A 19,665-nucleotide genomic window follows, 5' to 3' on the forward strand; every position below is an offset into this window, starting at 1 on the left:
TTGGAACCATTTATGTTTTAAATTTATTCCTCAAAAATAATATTATCAAAAGGATGATAATATGTTGGGTTCAAGTCCCATCAATTTATGCCTAAGACGTCTTTATATGGATAAGACGTTGAGATTGGATCTCAATGCATGTATTGATAATTTATGATGCCTAAGGCAAAATAATGGATATTTGACGAAAAGTCATGAAATATATCCCATTGATATGCTCTATTCCGTGAATTGAATGTGGTAGCAATAAATCATATGTATGCCTCAATTTGCTTTTGTAGTAGCTATCATAATTTGATACGCTTAAGGCATGATTATATTTCATTCCTGGGGAATGAGAAGCTTATTAATGCAAACGTGCACTTGATTGTGATGATATCACAACTCACCTCCGAATGAGGCAGAATAACTGAGAAGAGTTATTTCGAAATCTACTTTTAAAGTAGTAAATCTGAAATTTATTCATGTAATAGTAAATCTGAAATTTATTAAAGAAAAAAGTACATGTCATGGTAAAGTTGGAGTTTACTAGCATAAAAGTTCATAAGTTGACATGAACGATTGCGACATCTTAAAGATGTGCATATTAAGTATTAAACATATATTGAAGAATTCGAAAATTCTACATAAACTTTAATGTTATTTATTCTCATGATACGTTGGTTGGACCAACTAATTTTGGGATTGGATCCCTTAAAATCTGAAAAGTATAAAAGGTGAATATGGGTCCGTTCACCTATCATGTGATATGTTGAAAAGATGCATCAATAAGATGAGCACATGTATATTCATTGTCAACCTACGTTTGACACTCATAAAGTTGCTTACTCAATAAATTTAAGTTAAAAGCATAACTTTCAGATTGTGTAATCAAGATAATTCATCTTGATGATGATGGTTTAGCATTGAATGCCTTTCATAAATAGCTAAACCATTGCCAATGAGAACAAAGCTTCATGTGTTGGTCTGAAATATGATATGTTGCATACAATAACACTTGTATGCATTAGACCAATAGATTATGATTATTTCTTCCCCTTCAATTGGTTCAAGGTCATGAACCAACTATTTCATCTAATAGTTTTGATGTGCAGTATACGATTAATGAATATACCATGATGCACAAAGATGGATTCTTCAAAGAAGATGAGGATGAATGTTAGTTTTCCTAACATAAGGGGAGATTATAAGCAGCTATGAAATATGTTAGGAATTATCATAAGATTCTCATTCATAAGATAATTCAAGTAAATGGCAAAACATCTCATATTTAAGTTACAAGTGCTCTTATTTTGTACCCTTGAAGGACAAAGTCTATGCATGCATGAAGCACGGTAGACTAATCGGTTCCAAATAAAACAAGGAGCAAATAATCATAATAAGAAGGCAGTGTACTCTTGAAGAGCCTATGACATAACACTTTATGAAACCTTATGAGAGGTTCAGGTACCTGAAAATAATGAAGTGATGAGATCTCAAAATGTTATGTCGCATTATGAACCGATATAAAATGATATATCATTAATGATATCTTTGATACGATATTGGTGCAATGTTGTAAAACATTACGAGGATCTGAATTCTACGTTTATTTAAGTATGCTGACGTAGAAACATTTATCAAGTGACATGAAATGATGCATCTTGGTAAGTATAAAACTTATTTGATTTGCAGTCCAGATATTTGAAATGTCACTCATGAAATGTTGAATATTGTCACTTGACAAAACTTATGTGAAAAACTTTAAAGATTCAAAATGCTTGAAGCATATAAAAGTTTATGGGAGACTTATTTATAATCCTTATATTGTATAAGTTTATAGCTTGAAAATCATTGGAACTCTCGAAGAGTTTTTAAAGCAATAGATTATTTGCTGAAATTCAAAATGTATCGAATTGGATTGGTTATGAAGTACCATATCTTAGTGCAATTAATGCACTCATTTACCTTGCAAATACTACAAGGCCTATAGTCTTTTCGGTTAATACGTTAGCAAAGTATATTTCTACTCCTACTAGGAGATATCGAAATGGAATAGGATACATGAGCTTATTTTATTCTAAAGATTGTAGTACCGATCTCACTGGTCATGCTGATGTTGGGTACTCATCTAACTCGCATAAATCTCGGTCTCAAACATGCAATATGTTCACATATGGGGATACTGTCATATCTTGGAGATATACAAAGCAGTCTATCATAGCCATCTCATTGAACTATGCAAGATTATAGCTATTCATGAAGCAAACCGACAATGTGTGTGGTTGAGGTCCACGATACACCGCATAAAGCTCGATCTCAAATAGTCTATGTGTTCATATATGGTGGTACTGTCATATCTTGGAGATATACAAAGCAGTCTATCGTAGTCACTTCATCGAATCATGTTAAAATAATAGCTATTCATGAAGCAAGCCGAGAATATGTATGGTTGAGGTCCATGATACATCTCATTCGAGAAAAATGTGGTGTGAACTATGACAATCTACCCACAATTTTATACAGAGATAATTCAGCATACATAGCACATCTTAAGGGAGGATTCATAAATGGAGATAGAATGAAGCACATTTTGCCAAAGCTTTTATACATACATGAGCTACAAAAGAATGATGATATTAACGTGCAACAGATTCGTTCAACCGACAATGTGACTGATTTATTCACCAAATCTTCTCCAATTGCAACTTTCAAGAAGATATTGCACAAGATCGAGATGCAAAGGTTCAAGGATGTTCTCATTAGGGGGAGTTAATACGCACTGTACTCTTTTTACCTTACGAGATTTTGTCCCACTGGGTTTTCCTTGTAAGGTTTTTAATGAGGCAGCTGATATGCATATTGTTAGAAATGCGTACTCTCTTTTCTTCACTAGATTTTTTTTCCTACTGGGTTTTTTCTAGTAAGGTTTTAACGAGGCACATTAGCTATCTAGATATTTAAGGGGGAGTGTTCTAAATGTATTTACATTATAGTGAATGCCTATCAAGATCTACTTTGATATCTATTAGGATTTAAAGCATCTGTCTTTTACTCAGACTAGGAGTAAATTTCTCCTATAAATAGAGAGGTTTTGTTCATTGTATTCACAATCTTATGATCTCCCATCCATCAAGAGAAGTAAATTCTCTCTACTCTTCTTCTCGTTCTTTATTGTTTCATAACAGATTTGAACTTTTTACCCTCATTAAAAGTCTATCCTTTAGACAAAATCATCTTTTTAGTATTTTACTCAAGTTATTAATTTATTATATTTATAATATTTAAAATTAAAGAGTCCTAAAATATGGTAAGAGAAAATAACAAGGAAAAGACAAGGCTGAAAGGAAAGTCTATTTCACTACTTAAATTAAAAAAGAGGAAAATAAAATTCTAGTTAAAAAAGGTAACAAACGTTCTTTTAAAGAAAAATAAATTTTACTTGAAAAAGGTAAGAAACTTTGTTTAAAAGAAAAAAAATCTCCCGAATAAAGTTTGACAATGAAGATTTATTTTTTTAATATTTAAGAAAAGAAAAATAGAAGACCCAATTATATCATGCATCTGTTACAAATTTTAGGTGATTACATTCTTCATATTTATTATAGATTCAATTCTTTGATTTTTAATTACGGATTTGCTTTATTTTTTATTAGATATTTCAATTTGATTTTTACATTATTACTTAACTTGATTAATGCGTGGCTTATTTTTTTCTTTCTTTCACCACTTAAATTTGGTGTAGTTATGTTTGTAATTTAATTTGTTGGTATATATATATGGATAAGCCTTGGTTTGGACTTCAATTTTGTGGTTCTATTGGCTGCAAAAACAATTATTTCATATGTGTTTGATTAATTGTTCTAATATCTAGATTATTGTAGTCTTTATTTTATTACTAGCTGTTGTTTTTTTGCTTAATACAAGTTGATACCTCAATTATCGTATTTTTTGTTGTGGTTTATAGGATAGTTGATGAATGTTTGGTTGGGCTTTGAGGAATCTTGTGAAAATGTTAGGTTTAATCATATTATTTTATTGTAATTTTGGATTCATTACTATATGTTGTCTCTTAAGTTGAATCATGTATATGTTCAAAGACTAATTCGAGATTTATTATGATAGCATAAATTTGTAGATTTATTTTGATTTGTCTATGAATTTTAAGTTGCAATAGTATCTGAGGTTAGCAGGAATGATTCTTTTTAGGTCCATTATTCAGCATTTATTCAGCTATAGTTAGCTTTTACATGTATAAGAAGGTGAAACTGATAGTTGTTGTTGGTGTTTGAGGCCACTGATGTCAACTTATATCTTTTATCTCGTCTATGCCAATTAAATTCTGATTGTAAAGTAAAAACCTATGAAGAGGTCATGGTGGTTAGGTGATTGGGAGGAGATTCAATGTTCATGGGACGAGGAGTAGATTCTGTGTTTTTCAAAAATATATCCTAATCAAATCAAAATTATAAAATGGTCTGAACTTGAATAGACCACCAAAAGAAATCTGGTAGGAGATTCTTGGGGAACAAATTTTCTTGTAATTTGAGGTAATTTTTTAAAATTTTAATATATTCTTAAAATTCACAACAATAAATTATTATTTAAAATTGATAGAATTTAATTAGATTCTAGGTCAAGGCTACTACAGAGTCAAAAACAATAACATAAAAATTGCTTATGCAAGGAGAAAAAGTAAGAATAGACAATTTAATTAAGGTTTTCGTTAATGTTTTGTCTTCAATATACAACAACAAAATACTCAGTATATTCCCACCAAATGGGATATGGGGAGGGTAAGTGTATGCGGTCCATACCACTATCTCAGAAATATTTTGTCTTTAATATATTTAATATATAATTTTGTTTATTTGTTACTTAAGTTTAATCAGCCGAGTCGAATCCTAACAAATAAAGATTTACTTAATTTCTATCCAAAATTACATCTATATGTTAGTATATTAAATTATTTGTATATGAAGAAAATATTTAACACTAGAGAAGAAAAAATGATCAATCATATATTTTAATCTTCTTAATGTGTTTGGACAAGTTAATCCGATGCTAACTGATGGTATTATAAAATCACTATTTTTAATTTCATTGGCTTTATAACTTCAAATATTTGAATAAGTTGCTTTCAGAAGAAAAAGTTACAATTACTATGTATATTAAAAGCTTAAAATATTTAGATTTTCATGTACTCTCTAGGAGAAGAACTACACTTTCTTTTTCAAATATATAACAATAAAGTTTAATTGGATATCAAATATTATTTATGTAAAAAAGAATACGCACGAGAGTCTAAGTTCAGGTATAAAATAAAATTGGAGATTTACAACATTCACAAGTTTTCTTTGATATCAGGACATATCATTCTATGTAATTATCTATTTAAATCTTAACCTTGCTGGAGAAGACATTAGAAGTGTGTATATATATATATATATATATATATATATATATATATATATATTAGGATAATACTAAATATGATGTATTAGTAATGCTAAAATTAGTAATGTTATGATTAGTTATATGTGATTGATTATGTTGAGATTCTTTCTTATTCACTGACAATTCTGTACTTAACCATGCTTATTTCTAATCTCTAATCTCTAATCTCTAATCCATACTATATTAAAAGTGTGCTTTTAGAAATATTGTTTGAACTTTTTACCCTTCATTAAGAGTTTCTGTTTTAAACAAAATCATTTTTTCACTATTTTTCTAATATTTAAGAGTTGAAAAATTAATTAAATATTTATAATAAAATCTTTTCTTATTAGAAGTCATCGAAGGTAATGACAATTAATACTTTTTTCATTAGTTTTAGAATTCTAAATCAACTAAAGTTGATTTTAAGAAGATTTGAGAAATCTAGAAATAAATATGAAAGCTTTAGAATAAGAAAGATATAAGAAAATAGCAAATTTTTAAAAGTTTTAAGTAATCAAAGATTTTCTAAAGATTTAACTTAAAAAATAAGAAAAGATTTAAAATATAGAAAAAAATAATCGTACTACAAATATGGTTCAAATAGATGTGTCTCTCTTAGCCTCTAGCAACAAGGAAAAGATGTGCTACATGAAAAATGCAAAAGTGACGATCCATTGACCACTTGAAATTTCTGGTGGTAAATATATATGTACATTATTAGATTAATGTGTGAAGGATTTTTAAGAAGTGATTTGAACTTTTTTCACTTTATTAAAAATTTACGCAATAGACAAAATCGTCTAATTTTAAATAATCAAAAGCTATACGTGTGAAACACGTGCGATTAAACTAGTAATAATAAAGGAAGAACATAGATAAGGTGATGTGACACCTCTCTATGACCTCCATTTTTATTTATCTTTTTTCTCCTTTTTTTGATATTTTTTTTCCTCTATTCTTTTCATGAGTCAATTAATTTATTTAACAATTAAAATGAATATATCAATTACTATTTCATTTATTCATATTCTTTAATATACAAACTTAATGGTCTTTATTTCTATTACTTCCGTAACTTTTGATGATCATAAATCCTAAATTATATTAAGTAATATTCATGATATCCTTTGATATTCCATATTTTTGTCATATAAATAGAGGTATTATGAGTATTTTTTTTCCTCCATCATCAAGGTTAAGGCAACTTCTTTCATTATGTATTGTTTAGAATTTTCATTCTTTAAACTTTCATATATTTTTTACCAAAAAATAAATAAAATTTTTTTGCGTATCTTCAAAAAGAGTATGAATTTGTTGAAAAAGAGACATTCGACATGGTCGATACGTTAGCATATTTGATCGTTGTTGTTCTTTATGATGTTTGCTTCAAACTTGAATATTGTGGATGTCTTCATAGTTTTTAATGCCCTTTTACTTTTCACGTTGTTTTGATTTATTTACTTTAAGTTTCTTAATTTGTTTATAACCACAATGGCATCATACTATAAATACATGTCTTACAATGTAAATGAAAGATTTATATCAGGCAATGCTTGAGAAATCTTTCCGTTACATTTTTTTAATATTATAAAATTAGTTTTAAATTATTGAAGTGCTTCTAAGCCAAATTAACTTTTAAACACTTTCACAATGCAAGCTCGAGTATATAATTATCAGCTTAAATTTTTATTTGTTTGTCAATTTCAATAATAGGTAAAACTAATATGGAGATGAAAATTTTGAAACTCATCACTATATAGCTTGAATAAAAATATAAATCATTATCTATAATCCTAGAACTAAATCGATTAGTCCGTCCGGCCTTGCTGTATGGAGCGGAGTGTTGGCCAGTTAAGAACTCCCACATCCAAAGAATGAAGGTGGCAGAAATGCGGATGTTGCGCTGGATGTGTGGACTGACCCGAGGGGATAGAGCTCGGAATGAGACTATCCGGGAGAAGGTTGGTGTGACTTCAGTGGAGTGTAAGATGCGGGAAGCACGATTGAGATGGTTCGGACACGTGAAGAGGAGGGGCATGGATGCCCCGGTCCGTAGGTGTGAGAGGCTAGCGTTGGATGGTTTTAGACGGGGTAGGGGTAGACCGAAGAAGTACTGGGGTGAGGTGATTAGGCGGGACATGGAACAGTTACAGCTCACCGAGGACATGACCCTAGATAGGAAGGTCTGGAAGATGCGAATTACGGCAGAGGATTAGGGCCAGTTCGGGTCGCTAGTGTAGGGAAGTAATTGGTGGGGGTGTATTCCTGTTATGATTCCGTATTCAATGTTCCGTGGTCCGTGTTCCATGTTTATTACGAATCTGTGTGCTTTCCTCTGCTTTATATTCCTGCATTCCTGCTTTACTCTGTTTTATATTCCTTATGGCTGCCGTATCTATGTTATGTCATCTGCTTCTGTGCTGTACTATGTGTTTGTGTGATATCTCGTGACTTGAGCCGGGGGTCTTTCGGAAACAGCCTTTCTACTTCATCAGAGGTAGAGGTATGGACTGCGTACATCTTACCCCCCCCAGACCCCACTAAGTGGGAATACACTGGGTTTGTTGTTGTTGTTGTTGTTGTATAACCATATAGAGGAATTAAAATTTCTCAGTCACTTAGAAAATAAAGAGAAGAAAATATATTTATTTTCAAATCTCTTAATTATGTGTAAGAATATGATGTACAAAAATAAAAATTGCTTACAAAAGATCATAAAACTAAATAAATTATAACGAATAGTTGAATCTACGTTGACAATCTTAACTCAAGATTAATGCACGTTGCATCATGGATAATTATATAAGTGCTTTTAAATTAAAATCTAATTAATGTGAAAGAAACTTTTCAACATGAAACAAATAATTTTAAAAAATGTATACATAAAAGGTAAAATTTAAATACAAATCCAAACATGAGAGGTTTTTTTACTAATAACAAAATATTTTGATATGTGTAATGAAATCATTTCAAATATTATTTTTCTAATTCCTCTTAATTCTCTTTTCTCTACTTCTCCACTTTATTTTTGTGAATTTAATATATATTGAATGTGGTGTTCATTTGAAAAATTTAATGCAATCTTTAATCTCTGTATATATATAAATAAATAGATTTTATTCAGTAAACTTCAACTTGACTATTTTTTTGTCATAAAAGAGGTGATGTGACACCTCTCTATGACCTCCAGTCCTATTTTTTATCTCATTTTTTTAGGCTTTTTTTTCATTTTTTGAAATATTTTTTCAAGTTTTTATTCATAACTTATTTAATAAATTACTTTAAAAACCTCACTAAATACATGCAAGAGTTAAAGCCACGTTTGACAATCAATTTAAATCTTTAAGGAGACCTCTTTCTCTTGTCATCCGATATCATGCTAATTACAATAGCTTTTCATATACTTTTCTATGTAGTTTTCATATAATCAAAAGTAAAAATGTCTTTAAAAAATATATTTCTTTTTTTCGTTCATGAAAATGAAGTTTCTCCAAGCTCTATTTTTTTAATAAAAATATTTATATTTTTAATTTCATCAACATACATAATTAAGTTTTGAATGTGCATATAAAAATTTATCTCCATTCTTATCTAAATTTATTAAAGAGATTGTTAAAAAATACTTTTTATAATCGCGTGAAGCGTGAATAATTTTACTAGTTTATAGTAACTGATAAATTAATGTATAAGAATTTTTTTTTATTTAGTATTTACTAGTAAACATTAAAGTATAATTGGCAAAATATGTTTAATAATTTTGAGATTAGTAATATAAATATAGTTATGTTTAGAATAATGATGATGATATTATTTTTTATTCACTTTTATGTTGATATATTAAAAATAACAAGCATTACATGATTTTGAAAAGAAATTGTTTTGCTAGCAAAATTATCCTCCATAATCTTTAGTTTTGTATACTTTCAAGGACAATTGTGTATCATATTAATACATGTATTAAAAAAAATTGTATTGTTAATATCATAATTTGAGATTAATAACAATGAAATTGATACATCTATTATCTCCTCTAATACCTTTTACCAAAATGCATAGAAATCAAGTGCTTATAAATTCGAGTCAATTAAAAGTCATAAGTTGGTCAACCCAACTTATCCAACATATGACTTTTAAGCTTATAAGTAAAATTATTTTATTGTAGATATTGTTTTCTTCATAATATTTTGTCATGTTGTTTTTTTACGTATTAAGGCTCTATTGAAAATAACCTCCCGACCTTATACAAAATATTTTAAGCTTGTTTAGACATTATGATTTGCAAATTATGATATGGAATTTGATTCACACAAACAAGTTGAAGTTTTATTTGAATAAATTTAAATTTCTTAAGTTTAATATTTTGCAGTAGACATTAAAAAAAAGCACAATGTGTTAAAACTATCAATATTTTGCCACTTCTCATTCAATGTTACTCCCTCCATTTTAAAAAAATGACCCAATTTGATTTAACACGGAGCTAAAGAAAATAAAAAAAGATCTTTGAATGTTGTGGTCTTAGTCAAATATACTAAAATGCCCTCCAATCTTGTGGTATTAAATATGTCATGTGGAAAGTTAAGATTAAAAAATTGTTAAAAGAAAAAAGGAATCATTCTTTTTTAAACAGACTAAAAAAAATATGTCATTCTTTTTTAAACGGAAAAAGTACTAAATAAAACAAACCATAATTCATTATCAACATATAGAAATATCTTAAAGCGCTACAATGATAAATAAGATATCTTCATGTTCACTTTATAAAAAAATATTCATGATTACAACCTTCTAAATACAATGTTTTTCATAAAGAATCACGTGTCAATAATACTAATAACTAATTATTATTTAATATAATTCTTTGAGAAAATAGCTTGTTACTCCCTGAACTATAGTCGAAAAGCTGTGACACACCTCAACTTCAGGGGGGTCCTATTACCCCCCGAACTAAATAAAAGTGTATTATTTACACCCTTGACAGCCTACGTGGCAGATATTTTCAGCCAAAAGCTTGGGCATGTAATACTCACGTAATTATTTCGGTGGGACCCATAGTCCACTGAGTTGGACTCTTCACTTTCCCATTTCCTAAAACGATAAGCAAACATAAACATTACTTTACCAAAACTTTTAACATTATGGAGAAGATTTTCACTTTCCAAATTCAAAAACTTTAACAAATGTTGATTCTAAGTGATCTTTTGGCCAAATGTTAGTCGACTGATGGTGGTAATTTTCACCCAAATTCATCCTAAATCACTTTTTACGTTTGGATCAGCTGCGATTTCTTCAAAAAAAAAAAAATTCATCCTTAATCTTCAATATCTAAACATAAAGGTTAGTTATTTGTGACTTTTAATCTGTTTTGAGTTCGTATTTTAGTTAGATTGTGGTATATTTTGTTAGGATTAAATTTTGACTTTGGATTTTTTCAATAAAAATGTAACGTATGATGCTCTTTTGTTAATGTGTTATGATTGTGGTAATATTTGTGTTCTGATTTTGTTATGAAGCATATCTAGTTAGAATTTGTCTTACAATATCGATTTATGGTCGAGTTTTTATAGATTTATTTTTTTGTCTAATTTTGCCACTATGTGAAATTGAGGTCGAATTTTTGTTATCAGTGTTGATTGTTGGTTTGATTTTGGTACTTGCATGACCTAGACATGCTAATTTTGGTACATGCATGACCTAGATAGTTTTTCAGTATCTACTTTTTGTGATTGTTGGTCTGTTACAATATGAATTTATGCACTACTGATGTTATTTCTTGATACATTCTATACATAGTCATAAAGTTGGATCTTTTGTGTTAAAAAGACCTTTTGTGTTTTTTGTAAAGTAACATAGGATGTACGTTTATAGTGATAAAAGATGGACCTTTTGTGGTTGTTTTATTTCTTTTTAAATTGTCCATAAGAGAAAGAAAAAAGTATAAGAATATGGACAGAATATGACATAGTTGTTAGATGATGTGTCTTTGTCTCTTTATTAGACAAACACATAGATGGAGAGTTTAAAACTTCTCTAAGTTTTAGACAACCCAAAAAGTATCACTTTTTGTTGAACTTGTCAATTTCTTTTGTTGAATGAATGAAAATGAACATTAATAATTTACTTGTTTGTACTGTTTTGGTTCTAATAATATTAACAATGAACTATTCTGATTTTAATAGTACTATTCTTTGCATATAGGTATGAGTGAGTTTACATATATAACTTTAAGATTCTATCATGGTGGGACCTTATTGTATGATGGTGAAGATGCAAGTTATGTGGGTGGTTTAATGAATGAATATTTTAATGTTGATGTGGATAATGTTTCTTATTTTGAGATGAAGGATTATATTAGAGAACTTGGGTATAGCCCTAATTGCAAATTTAGTATAAGGCCACCCAATAGTTGCATTTTAGATGACAAAGACAATGATGTTATTCTATTAACAATATGCAAGACTTTGTAAAATGGTGTTGTTTTTGGATGTATTTGTTCACATGGCTGAGGAGGAATCTTGTGATGCTTTTTATAAAGATGTGGGGACCATTGAAAATAGTGTTGGTATAGAAGAAATAGGGGTAAGGAAGTAGGTGAGCCTTATTTAAAAAAATATGTTTGGCACAGCTTTAAATACTGCCTCAAACATTACTTCCACATCGAATCCAATTGCTCCAAATACTGTTGATCCTTCAGATTTAGTAAATCATCACATTGATTCATCAGATTCTGATGATAGTGACTATTTTGTAAAAGGATCTGATGAATCTAGTGATGATAGTACAAAATCTGAAAATGAAAAAGCAATAAATTTTCTTGAAGATGATGACTATGGAATTGATGTCCATGGGGAGATAAAACAACTGAGGGCTGAGCAAAGGGCTTTCTTGAGGAAGAAAAGAATGGAGAGAGTTCCTATAGACAATCATGAAGTCCCTTGTAGTCAAGCTGGACCAGATCTGGGATTTGATGAGACTGCCCTAGTGAGAAATAATTTAGAAGGAAGGTTAGTAGGTGATGAACCATATTATGGTAGTTCTGATCCGGACAACTATGAAACTGATATAGATTCTAGTTGTCTTGAAGAAGGAGATAACATGAGATTGAACCTGTCTAGAAGTAGAAAAAGAAAAAAAGTTGTGACTGATAGTGTAAAGCATAACCCTGATAGTGATATTGTTGTGTGGCAACTGGGTATGTCTTTTGCAAGTGTGAAGGAGTTTAAAGAGGAAGTGACTAAGTATACAATTCAGAAAAGGGTTCAAATTGAAAAAGTATGTAAATGAGACAAATAGAGTTAGGGTGAGATGCAGCAAGAAAAACTGTAAGTGGTTATTGTATGCAAATCTTGATCCAAAGTCCAATAACTTTGTTATTAAAACTTATATTCCAGTACATAATTGCGATAGGGCCACCAGAAATTACTTATGCAATACAAGATTCTTGGCCAAGGCTATGAGAGAGGATGTAGTTGAGCAACCTAACATCAAAATTTTCAAATTACAACAATTAATTAGAAAGAAATTTAAGCTGCATGTAGGCAAGACAATAACTAGGAGAGTAAGAGTTAGAATTTTGAATGAGATTATAGGTGATCACATTCTAGAGTATGGCAGAATTCTTAACTACAAGGATGAATTGTTAAAGTCCAATCCAGGGAGTACTTGTGTGGTTAAACTTGGTGAAGCTAATAAGCTTGGTAGGCTACTATTTGAGGCATTCTACATCTGCTTTGAAGTAATTAAGATGACATTCAGGTCATGTAGAAAATTCATAGGTGTTGATAGTTGTTTCTTAAAGGGAGTATGTTGGGGTCAGTTGCTGGTTGTTGTAGCTAAGGATGGAAACAACCAAATGCTTCCACTTGCTTGGGCTGTAGTACCAAAAGAGAACAAAAATTCATGAAGCTTGTTGTTTTCTCTCCTGCAAGATGTCCTGGGATTAGGAGATGAAAGTGGTTTCACTATTATGTCAGACATGCAAAAGGTATTCTTTTGTTAACTCTTTTTTTATTGCAATTTATATTTCATTTTGGAAAAAAATCTATTTATGTATGCTTTTGCTTTTACTAATAACATTCACGTTTTTAAGAACTTGATTTGGCTGTTAAGGAGTTGTTACCAGGTTGTGAGCAAATAAGGTGTGCTAGGCATATCCTTGCAAATTGGTCAAAGGATTGGAGGAGTCTTCAAAGGAAGATGACATTTTTAAAGTGTGCTAGAAGCACTTTTGAAGTTGAATTCAGGAAAAATCTGAATGAATTGTCTAAACTTGGTAAGAACATTGTTACTGATCTACTTTACTATAATAAAGAGTATTAGTGCAAGGTTTATTTTAATTGTCAAGTCAAGTGTGATTCTATAGATAACAACCTCTGTGAGAGTTTTAATTCATGGATTTTAGCAGCAAGGCATAAGAGTATTATTAGTATGCTTGAAGAGATAAAGAGTATTATTAGGGGAAAATATTGATAAGTCAATGAATTGTACCATAGAGTTCAATGGAGTAACATGTTATGAAGTTATGAAGGGATATAAACAACACATTGTTTGTTTATCAAAAAGCAAGTGTAGTTGTAGATCTTGGATGTTGAAGGGATACCATGTCAGCCTGCCTTAGCTACAATGTTGCATAAGCAATATGACCCACTAGATTTCATTGATCTATGATACTCTAAAGAGAGATACAAGTCTACTTACTCATATTTCATGCAACCAATTAGTAACATGCCACTGTGGCCTTTATCTACAAACCTATTTGTTGCTCCACCAAAGATAGAGAAACTGTCAGGCAGGCCAAAAAAGAAGAGAACAAAGGAATCTGGTGAAAGCAAGAATTCTGGGAAATTGCATAAAACTGGAGTTAATATGGCATGTAGTGAATGCCATGTAAAGGGTCACACAAAAGAGGTTGTCCTATGAAGAGAAGTGGTGGTGATGTTGCTACTCCAAAGGCAGCAAGTTCTGCAAAATCATCATGCTCAAAAAAAGGAAGGGGTAGACCAAAGGTAATTTATTTATTACTATTTACTTTACTATGTTTATAACCATCTAATACATTTATATTACCTTTCTAAAAAAAAGCTAACCATCTAATACATATCCTTATCCTTTGTTTGTTAGAAGCAAAAAAATACCGATGAAGAACCTGCTGAAAAAAGAGGGAGATGGAGACCTAGAAAAGCACCGGTTTCATCCGTTGGTACTGATTTTGCAACACCATCAAACTCTAGAGGAAGATCAAAAAATGTTGAACCAATTTCATCTGTTGGTGCTGATTTTGCAACACCATCAAACTCTAGAGGAAGAGCAACACATGCTAAACCAGTTCCATCTGTTGGTTTTGATTTTGCAACACCACCAAACTATAGAGGAAGAGCAACACATACTGAATCAGTTCCATTTGTTGGTACTGATTTTGCAACACCACCAAACTATAGAGGAAGAGAAACACATGCTAAACCATCTACAACACCAAAAATCCCTCCACACAATGTTGGAGTGTCATCAAGAACTAGAAGTGGCAGAGAAAGGGGTAGAGGAAGTAGTTATCCACTTGAAAGTTGGTTTACCTGTTCTCAAGGTAGTACAACACATGATGCTTCAAATTTTACATCAAGAGAGACAACTATTGCTGCTAGAGGAAGGGGAAAAGTGGTTGGAAACACAAGTCAATATAAAAGACCAAGAATGACTGGAATGGGTGTGTTTCAAACTGAAAATGACTTCATAACCATTAATGTAAGTGAAAATATTTACAGTGCTTGTGTTCTTTTCTTATAATGTGTTGAACTTAAACAACCTTTTTTTTATAGCCTGGGCTGCCAAGTAGGAGAATAGTGTTCACTGGACCTAAGCAAGTAATGAAATCAGCAGTAGTATCTGGAGATATTGGCTTCAAACCTTTAAGTGGACTGAAGTGGAAAGGCAAGCAAGCAACCTCAACAAGAAGACTCCAATAAATAAGAGATCATTCAAGGCATTCAAACAATGAAACCATGCATACCTCACCCTCTTCACAACTCCGAGACCCCTGGAAACTATAGTCGTCTGTTGATTACTAATTTGGAGTCACTTAGCTACTTTTCTTGTATGAAACAATAAAGCCACTATTTTGGGCCCACAAAGACAATGTTTTGGATTTTTTAAGTTGTTATTGTCCTACAAAGACAATATTTTGGTGTCACTCGTGAATGTCTTATGTAAATGTATTAATATTCAGTCTCTTGCTTGAATGCAATGTTAATTTTGCTTTTCTTCCAAATTGCAAGTTTTGTTTTGTTGCTTCTTTTTGGTTATTTACACAATAATACACTATCCTCTTTATCATAAATAAAAAAGTATAACAATACCAAAATAAGATCAAATTAAAGTCAGATTACAACAAAATAATGATCTATTACATACTTCGGTAGCTTAGCATAGCAAATTGCAATTCTATTTCTACACAAAATGAGTCTCAAATACATACTACGGCAACTTAATTAGACTGTTCTTCATGTTACCAAATTGCATAACAAACCTAACAACAACAACACCTATACATATAATCATACAACAAAGCAATTTTCTAGTAAAGTTACATGCTCTTTTCTTCCTTTTTTCGATCTCCATTCTCTAGTCTTCCAAATCGCACTTGCCATTCCCTTTTAAATTACCCATCACATTCTCTTCTACTTCATTCTTCATTTTTTAACGACTTGTCTTGATGTTGAGACTTTGAAAATATGCAGACTAAAATAATAACAATTCGTAGCCTGAAAATTAAGAACATAAAAATAAATCTTTACACCAACATCAATATTAACAAATTAATCAAGAATCAACACAAAACTAATAATGAGGACACGCCCAAAATTTTCTACCGGGATTGTGATCTGACCAATACGTCTGCATTTGCAATAAAATATCATATTTACATCGCACTTCAGCATTGATCATTGGATCAGTTTCATCCATACACAACTTATTCAACTCGTATTTCCTCATTTCTAATCATAAAATTTTAGAAAAAAAAATGAAAATTTCATTAATGGAGATGAAAAACTTCATTAATGGTGCTGAAAAACTTCAAATTTTGGATTAATCATAAATGGAGAAATCGAATTTACATTAACAAACCGAAAATCAAAACTTTAATAACGAAATTACATGGATTAAACATAAGAAATTTACACAAAAATTATCTTTGTCTTCCCAAATCAAAGAGAAATTTGAAGAATAATGAAATTTCGAAGAAGAATTTGTAGAGGATGAAAGAGCCGTTGAGCTTCTACTCTCTTTTTCTTCAATGGAGGATGAACAATGGAGGAATAAGGGTTTCAATAAAGTTTTTTTTTGTAATTCATTTTGGACAAATGACGAGTGTTTATTGGATAAGGAGATCTAAAAAATATCTTCACGCGTCATCAGCGTTTTCATACACGCATTGTGATACGAAAGCGCCACGTAGGCATACAAGGGTGTAAATAATACACTTTTATTTAGTTCAGGGGGGTAATAGGATCCCCCTGGAGTTGAGGTATGTCACAACTTTTTCGACTATAGTTCGGGGGGAGGGGGGGGGGCAACAGGCTATTTTCTCTAATTCTTTTACATGATATATTTCTCAAAAATTAAAACAAGTCCTTTCTTACAAAATTATATTTTTGGAGAATCTGAAAATTTAATTGCATGTTCAATGCTAATGCAAAATCATAATTTAAATTCATGATTTGACATCCAAATACAAACTTATTTTAATCGGGTAATTCTCAAATATAGACCCAAATTAGGGTGACTTTCAAATTTTTAGCCCCAAATAAAAAGACTTTGTTAAAATAGCCTTTACTTGTTAAGTCATATTCTTTTGGACAAAAATAGCCTCCAGAATCGACCTCCAAATATTCTCGGTTAAATCTCTTTCTTCCTCTCTTTCTTCCAAATTTCGAAATCGACCTCCAAAATATAGCTGTTAAATCACTTTCTTTCAAATTCAAGAATCGACTTTCAAACATTTGCAGAATTGAATTTAGCCGTAAGGTTTCTTCAGGTATGAATTTCATCATCAAAATTCATTGTGGTGGTAAGTTTAGCTTATTGATGCATTGTGGTAATTTTAGCTTGTTATATAATTAACATATTGATTTGATTTTTGGGGAGGTGAACGTAAGCTGAACTTGGGATATGCTGTTGTTGTAGTAACATATGTAGTAACATATTTACCATTGAGGAATCCGTCGAATAGGTTGTAGGTAGTTTGTTATTACGGTTATAATTGTGTTTGAGTAGTTGTGGGGGTGGTGGTCTTGGAGAGAAAGGCCATTAATATGGGAGTTCTTGGAGAGAAAGGCCATTAATATGGGAGTTAACATTGATCGCAATATATTTTGGGAGGGCCAAATGTATAAAGTCAAGGTGGTACAAGAAATTAGTTCCAAGTATTTCAAACTAGTGATATAATTAGCATTAGAAGATGATGAGGAATTGTGTCGAACAGTTTGTGGGGAGTTTGTTATTGCCATTATAATTATGTTTGAGTAGTTACGAGGGTTTGGTCTTGGAGGGAAAGACTGTCTTTTCCATCTCGGATGAATCCGACCTATGTTTTAGAGATTAAAGAATCACTAACTTGTTGATTCTAAGAGAGAGCACCTTAGCTATTAGCTTGTATAACATAGAACAACAGACAATGGGTTTAAACTCTCTAATGGTAGTGGGATTTGGCACTTTAGGTAACAAGGTTACTATTATACAACTTTTCAGTATTAAAAAAAACCTTCATTGTTGAACACACATCATATTTATATTCATTGACCATTTATTGTTGTACCATGCTTACCTAGATATGTTGGAATAATCACCAGTGTTTCTGGCAACTTCTTTTGTCTCAGTATCGCGTGTTTCTGTTGAGTGACACAACACAGGAGATCCCCTGAAGATGACATGGTTACTTACTTTTCTACACACCTTCCAGAACCCCTTATTAGAAAACTTCAGTCTTGGCATATTAGAATATCCATTATGTTTGCGATATTCAGTCCCTTGACCATGGACGTGAACCTTTAGGTGTTGAAGTGATTTGGTAGAATAATAAATGATCCCGTTTGGGGTAGCCATGGTTATCTACAAGATTTTACAAGCCAAAAGAAAATTTTCTGGTTGTATCCGGTGAGGCAAAAAATATATTCAACAAAGCATTAACCAAAAACCTGAAAGACAAAACAAATACTAAAATAATAAGATTCTTAGTTTAAAAACTAAGTAGTCGTTTGGCCATAAAAACTACTTTTTTCCGGAGTTGGAGTTGGAGTTGAAGATAAAGTTGGAGTTGGAGTTGTGTTTGACCATGTTTTTTTGAAATTTTTTTTTAGACTTTTGAAAAATCTTTTTTAAATATGATTTTATGCCCACAACTTTTAAAAATTATCAAAATCACTCAACTACTAATTTACCTACTAACATACAATCAAATATTTGAGCAATAATTTATATGTTTTCAATTGATAAAATAATTAACAACAAACTAATTATTATGATTGTTATTCTTCTAAAATTTGAATGAAAATATCACAAGCACGAGCTAAATAAGTTTATCTAACCATAATCAATTGAATAGAGAAAATATATTTTGATAAATATGATTGATGGATATAAATATATTTTATATATTCTTAAAATTTGTTGATGAAAATTCTTTAATTACTTTCACTTGAATTAATTATTTTATTGAATTTGATCTTTTTAAAAATTACGGATGAATTATTTCTGAATAGATTAATACTATTTTTTTTGCTTTTTCTTTATTGATGATATTGATTTTCCTTGAATATTATTATATCGTAAATATGGATCGTTACGTTATGTTTGATATGCAACTTTATTGACCACTTTTTAATAATTTATTCAAATCATAAGAGAAAATAGCCAAAAGACCCCCAACCTTTACCCCAAATTCCAACTACACACCTATACTTTGCAGGGGTCCTATGACCCCCTTGAACATTTTTAAAGTGAAATATTTACACCCATAAAGGCTTATGTGACAAAGAGAGTGTATCTCACTCTCTCTGAGAGAGTGAGTAATCCGAAAATATTTAAAAAGGTATTTTTTACATTTCTTTTTAATATAAATATATATATATATATATATATAATTTTTTTTTCTTCATCACCATCCTCAAAATACTCTCTATCATAAAAAGTTTCAAAAACTCTTCAATGGCTATCATGGCCAATCTCTTTATCTTCCTCATCTCTATTTATGTCGGAATC

The sequence above is a fragment of the Capsicum annuum genome, chromosome 8 (genome assembly GCF_002878395.1).
Source record: "Capsicum annuum cultivar UCD-10X-F1 chromosome 8, UCD10Xv1.1, whole genome shotgun sequence".
Lineage (NCBI taxonomy): Eukaryota > Viridiplantae > Streptophyta > Magnoliopsida > Solanales > Solanaceae > Capsicum > Capsicum annuum.